At 41.6% G+C, this 14,841-nt stretch overlaps 1 protein-coding gene across 20 annotated transcripts in view; it reads left to right on the top strand.

The window, feature by feature from the left end:
• Positions 1-14,841, top strand: part of LOC103350055 (uncharacterized) — a 328,422-nt gene that overhangs the window by 232,546 nt on the left and 81,035 nt on the right. For 17 of the 20 annotated variants that reach the window (XR_011390434.1, XR_011390433.1, XR_011390432.1 and 14 more), the window contains one exon: positions 473-634. The exons of the other annotated variants lie outside the window; for them this stretch is intronic. The gene's annotated coding sequence lies outside the window, so the exon portion shown is untranslated. The remainder of the gene's footprint in view (positions 1-472; positions 635-14,841) is intronic. 20 annotated transcript variants of the gene reach the window in all.

The following is a 14,841-nucleotide window of genomic DNA, read 5'->3' as shown; positions in this document are numbered from 1 at the left end:
GAAGATGGCCCAAGTCCTTGGGTCCCTGCACCCATGAGAGCTGGAAGAAGCTCATAGCTTTGGATTGGCACAGCTCTGGCTGTTGTGGCTAGTTGGGGAGTGAACCAGCGGAAGGAAGACATCTCTCTCTCCCTCTCTTTTTCTCTCTCTCTTTCTCTCTCTCTCTCTCTGCCTCCCCTTCTCTCTCTGTTTAACTCTGTCTTTCAAATAAATAATCTTTAAAAAGAAATCAGGCAGTGAACCTGCCATGTGTGGTAACAAGGGTAGAGAATAAGCCTGACAAGCCTGGAATAAAACATCCTCATTTTCTCCCTATTTGAGAGAAAATGGAATGGCAATAAGGGCACAACCATGAAAAGAAATCAGATTTGGTGCAGAGCCAGTAAAGTTATGATTATCATTATGCCAGAATGTATTCAGTACTTTAAATGCATGATACATTTAATAGTCAATTCTTATCCCTGTTTTACAGAGAGGTTAAGCAGCTTTCTCCAAATCAGTCCAGGATTTAACCTCAGGCAGTCTGACTGCAGAGTCTGCACTCTTAATCAACAACCGTTGGCTGCCAAACAAGATTCAGAAACCCAGGTTCTGCACAATCCAAGAAAATTAGGCCCTTACCGTGTGCTCAGAAGTAAGTAGGATTTATCTGTTAAGCTAGACAAAGTTGACTCTTCAAACTCTGTCATATCTAACTAATATGCCAGACTCTGTGTATACAGCTGGTGTTTAGAGCCTGTGCCACCTGAGGCACAAGATTCCAAGTGGTGTAGTAAAGAATCTTCTTGTTCTCTAAACAATTGGCTGAACATGATGACCGTGAATCACTATTTAGGAAGGTGTTGAAGGGAATCCATGGTGAGTCCAATGATGTGTCCAAAATGTATATCCATTGCCTGTTCTGCTATTGATGAGCACTACCAAGAATGCAGAGGTTCAGTCTGAGATGACAGTGTCTAATTATGCAGGAGCACTGTGGGAATGACTCGTCCCTAGAGAAAACCTGCTCTGCACAAAGCAGGAAACATTTTCAGGATGATGGAATCCAAGAATTCAAGGCAATAGTGTGTGAGGTAACCTTCCTTGTTTTTCCAATGGAGTTGAATAGAGGTCAGAATAATTAGATGTTGTTTCTTCTTTTAAATAGGACAAGGAAAGCCATGCCAGCAGTGGGCCTGACATATCCATCTTGTTTTGATCAGGAAAAGAAAACCACAATGAATATTATGGGAACAAGATATTTAGTGTAGCATTTAGAGATTATGTGATTATAAGATGAGCTGAGAATAAATGATCTGCACAGCCTCAAGAAGTCTGCAGGAAAAGTCCCTGTGGGGAGTCCTAGAAGCTACCATGTCTGAACTCCTTGGCCTCTTATGAATAAGGGCATCCTCTTGGATCTTATCTTTCAAGCCTCACATCAGTTTCTTTCATTGGCAAGCTGTAATCCAAGCTATATAGGAAGAGGTTCTTGGAAATGACTTAAAAAGTTATGATACTAGTGATGATGCCAAGTTTGTAGCAGGTACTGCAGACATGATGTAGAATCTCCATGCATGTGAGGCTCAAGGTGATGAAGAGAGAAATCCCAACACAGCTGTCACCAATATCTTCTACTTTTTTACTTTCATTCTTATAACACACTTACTGCACAGAATCCCCATGTACAATCAGTGTTACCATCTATAACCTCCTACTGTCTACACACAGGAAATCACTCAAATACAGCTTTACCCCAAAATGTTTTCCCACCCATGATAACTGTTCTAAACTTATTATCACTTCTGTGAGCTATGAGTTAAACACCAGCCTTCTCTCATAAATAATGGGCATTTCTTAATTTCTTTTGGTACTTTTAGATACTTACCTGCTGATTGTTTCAAATTCTCTTGCAGCTTGAAAAGATTCCAACTTTGGTCCAAGGCTTAGTGTTCTGTGTCCAATCTTCTTCCATATTCTCATGGAATTTTCTTCCTTGACAGCATCCTCTGATGGCCCAATCAGTGACACTGTTTCCTCTCTTGGCTTCTGTACTATCACTAACCTCTAATTCTCTTATTATGCTTTTTGTACTTGATTGAGATAGCCTCTTTCTTCCCTCTATGCACATTTTAAAGATTGTATTCCCCTGTTTATTATCTGCAGTGGTCTTCTTTTTCTTTGTATTCTTTTATGAAAGACTTATTCATGTCCATGGCTTTTACCTTAACCCACTTTGATTGTAACTGATAAATCTGCCTCTTTTCTGAACTTCAGACTAATATATTCAACTGTCTGTATATCCACCTGGAAGTTGTATGAAACAGACTAAGTTTCTGTAACAAAAAAGACTCAAAATGTATAGCTTAAAGAAAAATACTCTTATTTCTTTATCAGGTAAACAGCCCGAGGGGAGTAGTCGACATTAGCAGACAGCCCTGGCACATGCAGGGACTTGACCTGATGGAGGCTGTATTATCTCAGTTTGTGACTTCTGAGGTCATTCTGGTCAGCATAATTCCAACAGGAGGAATAGAAATCTAGGGATAGGGATTTCTTCTTAAGCAAGTGAATGAAAAGTCACATTCTACCAGCAAGACCTTATTCACCTGTCCACTGCTCCACTGCAAGGAGTGACTTGGAAATGAAGTCCCAGTGGAGAGCTGGGCAGTCACACCATAGCTACCATTATGAACAAAATAAGTTTGCTTATACAACTAGCAGTCTCTTCCACAGGTATCAACACCTACAAAATGCACTTCACAATTGCCCACATATCAGTATTCTGTTCTTCTTACAGTCCTTTTCTCTGTTCATCACAATTTGCCCTGCTGCCTCTAACAGAAACCCAAGACTCATCCTAAACTCCACTCCTTCTCACTCCCATTGCTAATAAATCATCAAATTCTGTCAATTTTCATCTCTGTTTCCTTGAACTATGTCCTATTGCTTCCCTCTACTGCTTTTCTTACCTTTAGATTTCTGAAGCAGTTGCCTAAATGATCCCTACTTGCCTCCAGTCTTGCCATCTTCTCAGTAGTTCACTGCCCAACTTCCTGAATGAACTTTCTAGAATACAAACTGAATCATGGGACTTTCAAATCCTTCAGTAGTTACTCAATACTGTTTGCATAAAATCCAAGCTTCCTAGCAAGGATCAGGAAACCCTTTGTGAGTAAGTGCTCTATACATATTCATTGAATGAACAAATGATCTAGTGCTTGCCTACTTCTCTGGTCTCGTCAGCTACCACTCCTTCACATCTACCTAAGTGCAAACTCATGGAAGTTCTCTAAGTCCTTTGTACCCGTGGTCATGCCCCCAAGCTTGGTCTGGAGCTGTTCCATCTGCCTTTAATTTCCTTCCTTCTCCTTTAAGACTGTTCCTTCAAATATTAGTTCAAATGTTCTTTATGTCCAGAAGAATGTGTACATACACTATAGTATATATCAAACTCTGTGATAATCTCTTTAACATTTATCTGTTAGATATTTTATGTGTATATATGTCAGGCATAGCCTGGCTGCTCTTCTACAGCATAGTATTATAGGCAACTTGATATTAAACTACACAAATAAATATAAGTGTAAAATACAAACCGAGGCAGCCAGCATAGTGGCACACCATGTAAAGCTGCCACCTGTGACATTCGCATCCCATTTGGGTGCCAGTTTGTGTTCCACCTGCTTCCACTTCCAAGAGTTTGGGCCCCTGATACCCATGTGGGACTCCCAAATAAAGCTCCTGGCTTCAGCCTAGCCCAGCCCTTGCTGTTGTGGCCATCTGGGAAGTGAACCTGTAGATGGAAGCTCTCTATCTCTCCCTCTCTCTGTAACTCTGAATTTCAAATAAAATAAATAAAAATCTTTAAAAAGTACCATCTGAACTTTATAGAGAAAAATTATGGAGCAGTAGGAGACAACATAACAAAGACATACAATTTAGTTTGGGGCTTGGAGACCATGAAAAATGTCTCTGAAGAAATGGCTGTAAGCAGAAACCTGGAGCCTAGTTTTGGTACTTGATGTCTTTACTTTCTTACTTTCCATTTCTTTTTTTTTTTTTTATTTTTTGACAGGCAGAGTGGACAGTGAGAGAGAGAGACAGAGAGAAAGGTCTTCCTTTTGCCGTTGGTTCACCCTCCAATGGCCGCCGCGGCCGGCGCGCTGCGACCGGCGCACCGCGCTGATCCGATGGCAGGAGCCAGGAGCCAGGTGCTTTTCCTGGTCTCCCATGGGGTGCAGGGCCCAAGCACCTGGGCCATCCTCCACTGCACTCCCTGGCCACAGCAGAGGGCTGGCCTGGAAGAGGGGCAACCGGGACAGAATCCGGCGCCCCGACCGGGACTAGAACCCGGTGTGCCGGCGCCGCTAGGCGGAGGATTAGCCTAGTGAGCCGCGGCGCCGGCCTTACCTTCCATTTCTTAACCCACTGCTTTAATCCCTGACTAAGGATTTATGCTTATGCTGTTCCTTTTCCTCAACTGACCTGGCCTGCTGGCAGTAAATGCTACCAATTATTATCTTTTTAAGAAACATTTTTTTATTTGACAGGTAGAGTTAGACAGTGAGAGAGAGAGAGACAGAGAAAGGTCTTCTGTTGGCTCACCCCTGAAATGGCCGCCACGGCTGGTGCGCTGTGCTGATCCAAAGCCAAGAGCCAGGTGCTTCTTCCTGGTCTCCCATGCGGGTGCAGGTGCCCAAGCACCTGGGCCATCCCCCACCGCACTCCCCGGGCCACAGCAGAGAGCTGGACTAGAAGAGGAGCAACCAGGACAGAACCTGGTGCCCATATGGGATGCTGGCGCTGCAGGCAGAGGATTAGCCAAGTGAGTCACAGTGCCGGCCCCTAAGAAACATTTTTTAAAAGTTTATTTATGTTTATTTAAAAGGCAAGGAGAGGGAGAGGGAGGGGGAGGGGGAGGGAGGGAGGCAGGGAGTGGGGGGGAGAGAGAGAGAGAGATTTCCCATTCATAGCTTCACTCCCAAAATACTCACAACGGGCTAGCAGGACTGGGGCCAGGCTGAAGTCAGAAGCGCAGAACTCCATCCATATCTCTCTTGTGGATGGGAGACCTTGAGCCACCACCTGATACCTCTCATGATCACATTCTCAAGAAGCTGTATTGGAGCAGAGAAGCCCCAAGCCTTGAACTGGACACTCTGATATGGGATATGGGCATTCCAAGCAGCATCTGAATTCACTGTACCACAATGCCTGCCTCTCATTATTCTTTTAGATTCAGGTCTAGTCTCATCCACTCTGAAAATTTTCTTGAATCTCTCAGACAAAATTAATCTTTTATTCTCCTTTTATTTTTTTTAAGATGTGTTTATTTACATGAAAGTCAGAGTTACACAGAGAGAAGAGAGGCAGAGAGAGAGAAAGAGAAAGGTCTTCCAACCACTAGTTCACTCCCCAGATGGCTGTAACGGCTGGAGCTGAGCTGATCCGAAGTCAGGAGTCAGGAGCTTTTTCCAGGTCTCCACGTGGGTTCAGGGGCCCAAGGACTTGGACCGTTTTCTACTGCTTTCCCAAGCCATAGCAGAGAGCTGGATCGGAAGTGGAGCAGCTGGGTCTCAAACCAGCACCCATATGGGATGCCAGCATTGCAGGCAGTGGCTTTACCTGCTATACCACAGCACTGGCCCTTTTAAATCTACTTCCTTTATAACACTAATCACCTTGACTATGAGTTCCTTGAGACCAGGACCTATTCAATGCATCCTGCACCCTACTATTATCCTTTTCCCTGCCTTTTAAAATTTTTTAATTAATTAATTAATTAATTAATTTGAAAGAGTTCGAGAGAGGGAGAAGTAGAGGCAGAGAGAGACAAGTCTTCTATCTGCTGGTTCACTCCCCAAATGGCTGCAATGGCCAGGGCTGAGCCAGACCAAAGCCAGGAACCAGGAGTGTCTTCTGGGTCTCTCATGTGGGTGCAGGGGCCAAGCACTTGTACCATCTTCCACTGCTTTCCCAGGTGCATTAGCAGAGAGCTGGATTGGAAGTGGAGCAGCTGGTACTCAAACCAGTGCTCATATGGGATGCTGTGCCATAGTCTGCAGCTTAACTTGCTATGCCATAGCGTCAATCCCTATCCTGTTTCCTTTGAATCTTGTTAAGCTTGCTTTTTTTTTTAGAGGGTAGGTATGAATATCCTTGCTGACTTAAAACATTCTTTGTATAACATGGTTTATAATCCTAAATATTTTAAATGCATTTCAGTTGACTAATGTCTTTCTTAAAATGTGTCATCTTTAGGTGAATCCAGTTTTGAAGGGATGATCTAACTGTAAGGTAGAGGAAGACCATAAACTCCCTTCTCTAAAATTAGATTTCTAATGCCTTTTAAGATTACATTGATTTTTTTGGAATGAAACAACCATATGAAGTCATATTGAGTTGACTGTGGAGAGAGTGACTACTGTGAAGCCAATTTTATTTTTGGAATCAAGCAAAGAACTTTACATTTGCCTCTTTTGGAACTTCTTGATTTACTCAGTCTACCAATTCAGCCTGCTAATATTTTTAAAAATCCAGTTCTACTTGAAAATATTTTTACCCTTCCCAGTTTTCTGCTATCTGTGAATTTGATGTATCTTTTCTAGAAATCAGAATCCAGATCACTAACAAAAATGTTAACTAGAGTAGGGTGTGGATAGAATCTTAGCATGATATTATAAGCTTTCATAAGAAAGATGCTGATTTGTTAGTCATTATCTTTAGTTTAAGCAATTATATAATTGCCTATGCACCCAAGATGTCTCCAGATTTTCCACAAGGATATTATAAGAAGTAATACCAAATGCCTTATTGAAATCCAAGGATCTACCTTTATGCCAATAATATTATTTAAATGAGAGTACTTTTATTGAGCTAGCATGGAATGAACAGTGAACATGGCTTTTATGCAAGGTATGAACAAGAAGAAGCACCAGAAACTTACTAGTATGACTCTTCGGGAGACAGAACTTAGAAGAAGTATTTGAAAGTAAAGAAATTGGGACAACAGGCAGTAACATGAATGGCTGTAGTTGTGACTGCCAGAAAAAATTTTGAAAGGGGGGATACAGAGAATAATAGGAATGAATCAAGGGAATGGATTCAACAGAATTTTTGCTACAAATTTTCCTGAGTTAGGCATTGAAATAGCTAAATGGAGTAGATCTTGAGGCTTGAAGAGGTAAGTGACTTGTTTGAAGTTTCACAGCTAGAAGTGAAGCTTTGGCATCAACCTAGACATCTCCAAAATGAAATTCCTGGGAGTTTTTACTATCCCAGGCTGGTTAGTTTCAGGAAAGTTTTTTAGTGGGAATCGTTCCAGAAAAGTGGATCATCTTCAGTGAATATGAAAGCTGAACCTGAAATAGCATTGGCCTAACCTGAAAGTCCTGGTAAAGTTGGAAAGAGCAAGGAGAGGTTGAGACACATTCTGAGTCTAGAACTAAAATAATGAATGACTTTCCCATACAGGGAAAGAGCTTGATCAATAAATTAGTAATTGAAGTTGAGGCTTGGGCTTGAGACAGATGGCTCCTCATACCAGGGTAAGGTTAGTAAATTGGCAGGTCATGCTGGAACCAGGGAACAAGAAGGCTGCAGAAGTGACAACTACATAGATGCTCTTATTATCACTTATTTTATAGCCCACTCCAGGCACGGATACTTTGCTTCAGCTTGAGATGTCATCTCCTCTGTGAAGCCTTCTCAGACTCCCCATGACAGTTAAATGCTTCACCTTCTACGCTTTCATAGATAGGAGCTATACTTTCATATTTAAGTATTCATGTTCTATCTTTAGTTACCTTGAATACTGCTTATTTATTTATTTATTTATTTTTGCACAGAGATATGAGCTCCTTAAGAGCAAGATTGAAACCTTGTATTCTGCTACTCTGCTATACCAGCACAGTGCCCAGAATTCAGCAATACTCAGTAGTTTGATAGATAGATCTCTTTATAAGTCTATTGGTTACTGGTAGCAACTCTAGCTTATTTAACAGAATAGCATTTTGTAGGATGTATATCTGGTGGTTTATGGAATCAATAGGAAGGCTGAAGAACTTTTTCAGGAAAAATTGGCAGAAAACTAGGAAAGTTATACAACAGAAAGAAAAACTGAAGAGTTGATTGTGCACAAAAATAGCTTCTACACAAAAGACACTTATAATAATGTGTTTATGAGTCATGGTGTAAGGAACTGATAATGTTTACTATTGTTATGTGAGCTGAGTTGGAAGAATATCAAGTTCTCCAAATGGCAGAAGGACCAGCCTATGCAAGGCTCCTACCCAACAGGGCATATAATGTGTTAAGGGAGTTTCTGGAAACTTGATTCAGCAGGGACATACTGAGGGCAAAGCAGGGATGAATCATGGCAAAAACTGAGTCTAACAAAGGAGGTCAAAAACCATACTGGATAAGAATCAGAATCAACTCACTTGGGGGAGGGGGGGTGATGGCGTCTAAATAGGGCAAGTGATGGACAGTGCACACAGGTCTGTTGGACTGTGAATTGTTTGAGACCTATTTAATCACAAATGATTGGGATTTCTTTTGAGAATGGAAGGGCAAGCAAAAAACTAGTAGATATTGTGCTGATTCCTAAGCACTGTTGAGAACTCATGTGAACAGTAGATAATGAACTTACCTGAAAATCTTGACTATGCCTTTATAAAGGCTTCCAAAGCCATGACTGCTGAAACGACCCCAGAGCCTGGAGGACTTCCACATGGAGGACTTCCACCATGAAGTCTCCATGGAAGAGGTAAATGGTAAGTTTGGTTTGAAGAAGGCGGCAGTTCTTTGCCTAAGGCAAAGAGGGAATGAAGGGGAGTGTCGGGCTGATCGTCACATTACATGATTCTGTTAGCTGACTTCTGCTGTAGTACTTTTCCCACTGCATCACGCTGCTGTGACATGTGTATGTATGTCAGCTTGGCTCTCCTGGCTGAAAGTCAGGGAAAGCAGCACAAGCATAGCTCCTGGGGCTATTGGGAGGACTCCCTCATAAAAACAGCCATCAATTTATAGATGAGACCTTGTGAATGCTCTTCAACAATGCCCGTGTATAGGGGTGAGACTCTTTATGAGCTCTGCAAGGCTGAAACTAGCTTGTAAAGAGTGAGGGCAGGGCCCAGAAAGCAGACATTCCTGCTGTGGAGCACACATGTCTACCCGTGGGGCCAGCAGAGGCCACAGCTTGCCAACATCCTGATGAATAAATGCAAATGGATTTAAAGAGGCACACTGGATCAGGCTTTTAGCCTAACGGTTAAGATGCCTGCATCCCACACTGGCTTCTGATTCCAGCCCCTTGCCAGTGTAGACCCTGGGAAGTAGTGGTGATGGCTCAATTAACTGTGTTCCCTATCACCCACATGGGAGACCTTAATTGCATTCCCAACCCTCAGCTTCTGGCTCCTACCTTGCCCAGGACTGGCTGTTGTAGGTATCTAGGGGAGTAAACCAGTGGGTGAGGGTTCTCTCTCTCTCTCTCTCAAATAAGTTAAAAAATTTAATTAAGAAGCATACTTGTTTTTATTTTTCAAAAAAATTATGTGAGAGGGAGAGACAGAAATGTTACATCCACTGGTTCACTCTCCAAATAACTTCAACAGCTTGGGCCTGCGCCAGGCTGAAGCCAGGAACCAGGTCTTCCACATGAGTGGCAAGGGACCAAGTACTTGGGTTATCCCTGACTGCCTTCCAATGCACATTAGCAGGAAACTGAATCAGAAATGAAGCAGCCAGGACTCAAACAGGCACTGGGATGTGGGCTGCTGGAGTCACAAGTAGCAGCTTAATCAGCTGTACCACAACACTGGCCCCGTGCTTGTTTTTTTGGCTATGAGAATAATATATCCTCATTATAGAAAAATTGTAAAATACAGAAAAATATAAAGAACAAAGTAAATTCTCTTACAGTTTCACCATTCAGACTTCACAAGTCATTGCTAATATTTGTCTTATATCCTTTTAGTGGTTCTATTTATATATATGGTGTACAGATATGTATATGTATAGATATTGTATAAATATCTATGTATACATATATACATAATATATGTGTTTTTATCATGGTAAAACACAGACATGTAATTGAACACTCTAGCCATTTTTAAGTGTGCAGCTCAGTGGCATGAAGTACATTGCACATTGTGGTGCAGCCACACCGCTGTCCATCTCCAGAAAGTTTTTGTCTTCCTAAACTGAGCTCTGTACTTATTATTAACTTCCCTTTCCTTCCTTCTAGCAGTCACCAGTCTACTTTCTGTATGAATTTGACTGCTCCAGGGACTTCACATAGGTGCAGTCTCAAATACTATACTTGTATTTGTCCTGTTGTGACTGGCCTATTTCATTTAGCATAATGCCCCCAAGATCTATCCATATTGTTTTAGAATTTCCTTCCCTTTTAAGACTGAATACTCTTTAATTGTATGTGTGGATACCACATTTTATTTATCTTTTATCTATGAATGGAAACTCGGGCTGCTTCCATCTTTTGGTTATGAATAAATGGGTTTACAAATATCTATTCCTAGATCCTGTTTTCCTTCTTTTGTATATCTATCCAGAAGTGAAATTGCTGGATCATATATTAATTCTATCTTTTATGTAACAGAGTTTAAAGTTCATCATACACTCAATTTTGTATAAAACTGTCAGGATTTTTGATGCCATTAGACTCTTAAATGTAATCTTTAATGACTGTCTAACATTCACTCCATTATTTCAGTATCCTACTCTTGTATATTTTGATTACTTCTAAATTTTCACTATTATGATACTGCAGTGAACATCCTATTCATAAATCTTGAAGGTTTGTGTGATTATTGCCTTAATATGATAAGTTCCCAGAGATACAGTTATTGAGCCAAGAGATACGAACATTTTAAAAACTCTTGACGTGTATTTGTGAATTTCTTTTCATAAAGTTTGTTCCAATTTACCATCTTTCTTATAGTGTCTAGTTTATCTTACTCCAGATTTCTCAAAAAGCAGTTCTTTTTTTTTTAACCCTAGGGTCCCAGGTAACCGGCCTACCAATAGTACATTTCTGAAACTGGGTCCCTGAGAACACTTTCAAGCTGAGGTGGGACCAAGAGGCAGGTTGAAAGGAGGAGTTGGGAAGTTTTATTTGAGAAAAAATAAGAACTTGACAGTGTCTTGTGTGAGATAATAGGAATACATTGGTGAGGGTAATAGGGCAGGGCACAGATCAGAGAACAGAGAGCATGGGGCACCGGTATTTGTTGAGTGCCTCTGTGTGAAAGATGCTTTGTCTAAACCTTTAATATCCTCATTTTCCAGTGGGGAAACTGAAACCCAAGACGAGACTCAGGTCCAAAGTCACACAGGTGGGAAAGCAGAGCTAGAGTTTGACCCACATTTCTGATACTCTGACACCAGGCATTGGCATTGGCATCTTTCCAGAACCTCATCATGTCCTCGAAAGATGATCAGAACTCAGAGACAGGAGGGACAGACAAGTTTCAAGGTCAAAACTGAGCAATCTTGGTGTAGATACATTTTATTAGTTCCTGGGAGGGGTAAGGGTGGCCACTGTGTGTCAGGGGAATGAAAGATCCCTCCATGCATGGATTGTCAAATTCCCCTGTGTAGAAATGTGGGCCGAGCACTTGTGGCATGCCTCTGAACTGGACAAACCTTAATTTCAACTTGTACCACAAATCACACCATGGTCTCCTCAGGCCCCATAACCATCCTAGGAGAGGTACTTACATAAGAGTGTAGAACAGAACAATCAACAGATTAATCTGATAGTAAAACCCTAGAGAGGAGGCAGAAAGCCACAACCAGTTAAGTGAGAAAGAGCAGGTTATGGATGGAAAAAGCACAAATCTGTGGTTTACTTGAGATTACTGCATTGCTGCTTCATTTTGGGTTAACTAATACCCTATGTTATGTGAAGGTGTGTCTAAATTTTTCATTGATTGTAGTAAGGTGGTGCAATTAAATCTTACAACACCCATTCATAAGACAAACATTTCAACAGAGGGTATAGTTACTGATCTTATCATGAAATAGGTGGTAATTAGAGCAGTGAGATCCTGCCTGATGTATCATGGAAAATAGAAGTGGGCTTTAGTTGTCTGTTTTAGAAGAGAGACTCTGTATTTGTTGTGAGTGACAGACTAAAAAAGACCCCTGATAAAATGACAGGGGATGTTTTGGGAGGAGGGTGGTTCTGGCCATGGTGAGTAGAGTTCTGTCAGACATCTCTCTCTGTGCCAGAGAATGCGGCCCAAACAGCCATTTGCTGGGTTGATGATGGCTGTAGTAGAGCCATCTGGAATCATATTAAGCTAAGCTTAGCTTAGGGGGTATCCACAGGAAGAGGCATGGGCTTTTGTACTCCAAGTTAAGATTCCTTGGTTATTTCAATGTTCTTCTCATTATGTATGTTGACTTCACAGTGGAACCTTGATGGAGAGACTAGATCTGGTTCATTTTACAATATGGCAGCACAGAATTGGTGCTCATAAACTCATAGTATTATAAGAATCAGCATGTAACTCAGATTTTTACTATTTGTGTTGATATTTGGGGTCAGGATTGAAAAAATACAGTGGATTTCAGCCTTGCTTAGGAATTTCCCCTGTCAATGGTGACTTTCCAGTGGAATAAAAGAAAATAAAACCCCCAAATGAGTGTACCATGATACAGTATGACATGTGACATGTGCGCGCACGTGCACACACACACACACACACAGTTTTTCTTGTTAGCATGGATCAGATATTTCTAGTTTGATAATGTCCCTTTCTAAGTCAATAGCTGCAAATGGTTGACTGTGTCCTCTCTGATCACACATATCCTCCATTCCTCTGGCTGAGTCCTGTAGAAAAATGAACCAATTAGAGATCCATTCTCTACCTTCTCCCTAACTAACAGCCTTATAATCTAAGACGGAGAAAGAAGATGATTTTGTCATGATGGACAAGATAAGGGCTTGGGAGCAAAGGGGGAAGCCAGGTGGTACATTGATACATATAGAATAACACTCTGGTTGTTGGGTTTTCTTTGATGTGGGAATTTCACATTGAAGCCAGAACAGCTGCTAACAGTCATAAGTATTGTCATGGGGAAAAGTCTGGCCTGCCATAATCTGGGTCAAAATCTGTCTGATGAGAACTATTTGTATCTTCTTTTCCTTCTTCAAATATTCCTTGCTTTATAAATGGCCTTAAAGAATGCTTCATTAAATTCCTAATATTGATTGAGGACTTACCATGCAATGTGTCAGGCAGTTCTAAATGCATGGAACTTTAGAGATGAGATCATTAAGGCAGGCATACCTTGATCAAGTTCATTCTTATAAGGTCCACAGCTGCAATTTGAACTGTAATGAACTTGTTCCCTCACACACAATACTAACTGCCAGAGTATACTAACATGTACTGCTCAAAATCACTGAAAGTAGTTCAGGGATGCTATTCTGTGCTCATACATGTTTGTATTATATATGTGGGAATTTTCCACATATATAATATACATACAGGCATTATTTGCATACAGGTATAATTTACATGATTTTGCAGATAGATGTACAATTTATAGATACTTATATATCATTTGCACAGACATGTTTTCAAATAGATATTTCTATGGGGATTAGCATATAGAAGATTGTCTGGTGGTTAATAATAATGGTTATCTCTGGGCAGTAGTATTGCTGGTCTTTTTCTGAATTCATTTCTTTGCTTGTGTCTTTTATGGTATTTCCATGCTAAGTATATAATGGTTTGTAACTAATTTTTTTCATTGAAAAAAGCATTTGTTTCTTTATTTAGCACATTAAAAAATATGCATCAATTTAGTCCCTGCCTGCTCAGGACAGGATTATACAAAGTCCAGGCAAAACCCTGGGTCTGGAACTGCTCCAGGCTGCCTCCTTGCCTGGGGCTTTTCTTTTCTGGACGGAGGATCAGAGACTTCCAATGGCCTGTGTTACTGTGTTGGCCTTCAGGCTGCTCTCTGAGAAGCATGCCTCCCTGAGTTGGCTGCATCTCATCACTTTGTGGTGTCAACTCATTTCTAGAGAATCCCTAAATTGGAACCAGTGCCCCCTCCACATTTCACCCTGAGCCATGGGGTTCAAGACTACATCAGTACCTTGGAATGGGGTGCCTTGGCCTAGACAGATGCTTAATGCTGTCAGAAGAAGGTCCAGGGGTCAGTTTCTGCCATGGTGGGTAAGAGATGAGTCTGCCTTGAAAATTTAGTCTTGTCTGTCTGACAGGCCCCACACCCTCACCCTCAGCCCATCTCCAAGAACTGGGCCTTATAAATCTGTTATCCTCTCACTACTCATTCAGACACCAGAGGCTTTTTTTCTCAACTATGGTCAATGGAACTATGTAAGAATAGGAGCCCAAATGCTGCTCACTCTGTGGAGATGTGGCAAGGGAACCACTGTTTATGGCTTGCAGCTGAGGACATGCCGCACACAGTGGAGAGGCCTGCATACACAGTGCTGGCAGAAGAACCCAGTGTTTCTATGAGTGGCCAGCACACTGGTAGGCCATAGCCTTGCTCTCAGGACCTCTAGAAGAAGTACACAGACTGCTGTTTTCTTCACTGAAGAGGAAGAGTCACCGAATGTTTACCTCCCTTGCCCCTCCTTAGGGACTGCTCCAGAAATGTGCATTTTCTGGTGGAGTAATAAGGTACCCACAGGATGACTTCTGCACAGTGGAGCCAAGGCTTGGCAAATGATGTTGCTGTATAGTTGCTGGGAGTCATTGCCAGTGAGAGTGGCTCCCTTAAACATTGAAGTGTATGTGCACACTCTCAGCCCTGTGGCGCAGAGAATCCTGGGTGGGTCACTGT

This window comes from Oryctolagus cuniculus, chromosome 7 (assembly GCF_964237555.1).
Source record: "Oryctolagus cuniculus chromosome 7, mOryCun1.1, whole genome shotgun sequence".
Classification (NCBI taxonomy): domain Eukaryota; kingdom Metazoa; phylum Chordata; class Mammalia; order Lagomorpha; family Leporidae; genus Oryctolagus; species Oryctolagus cuniculus.
This window is presented reverse-complemented; position numbering and strand designations above follow the sequence as displayed.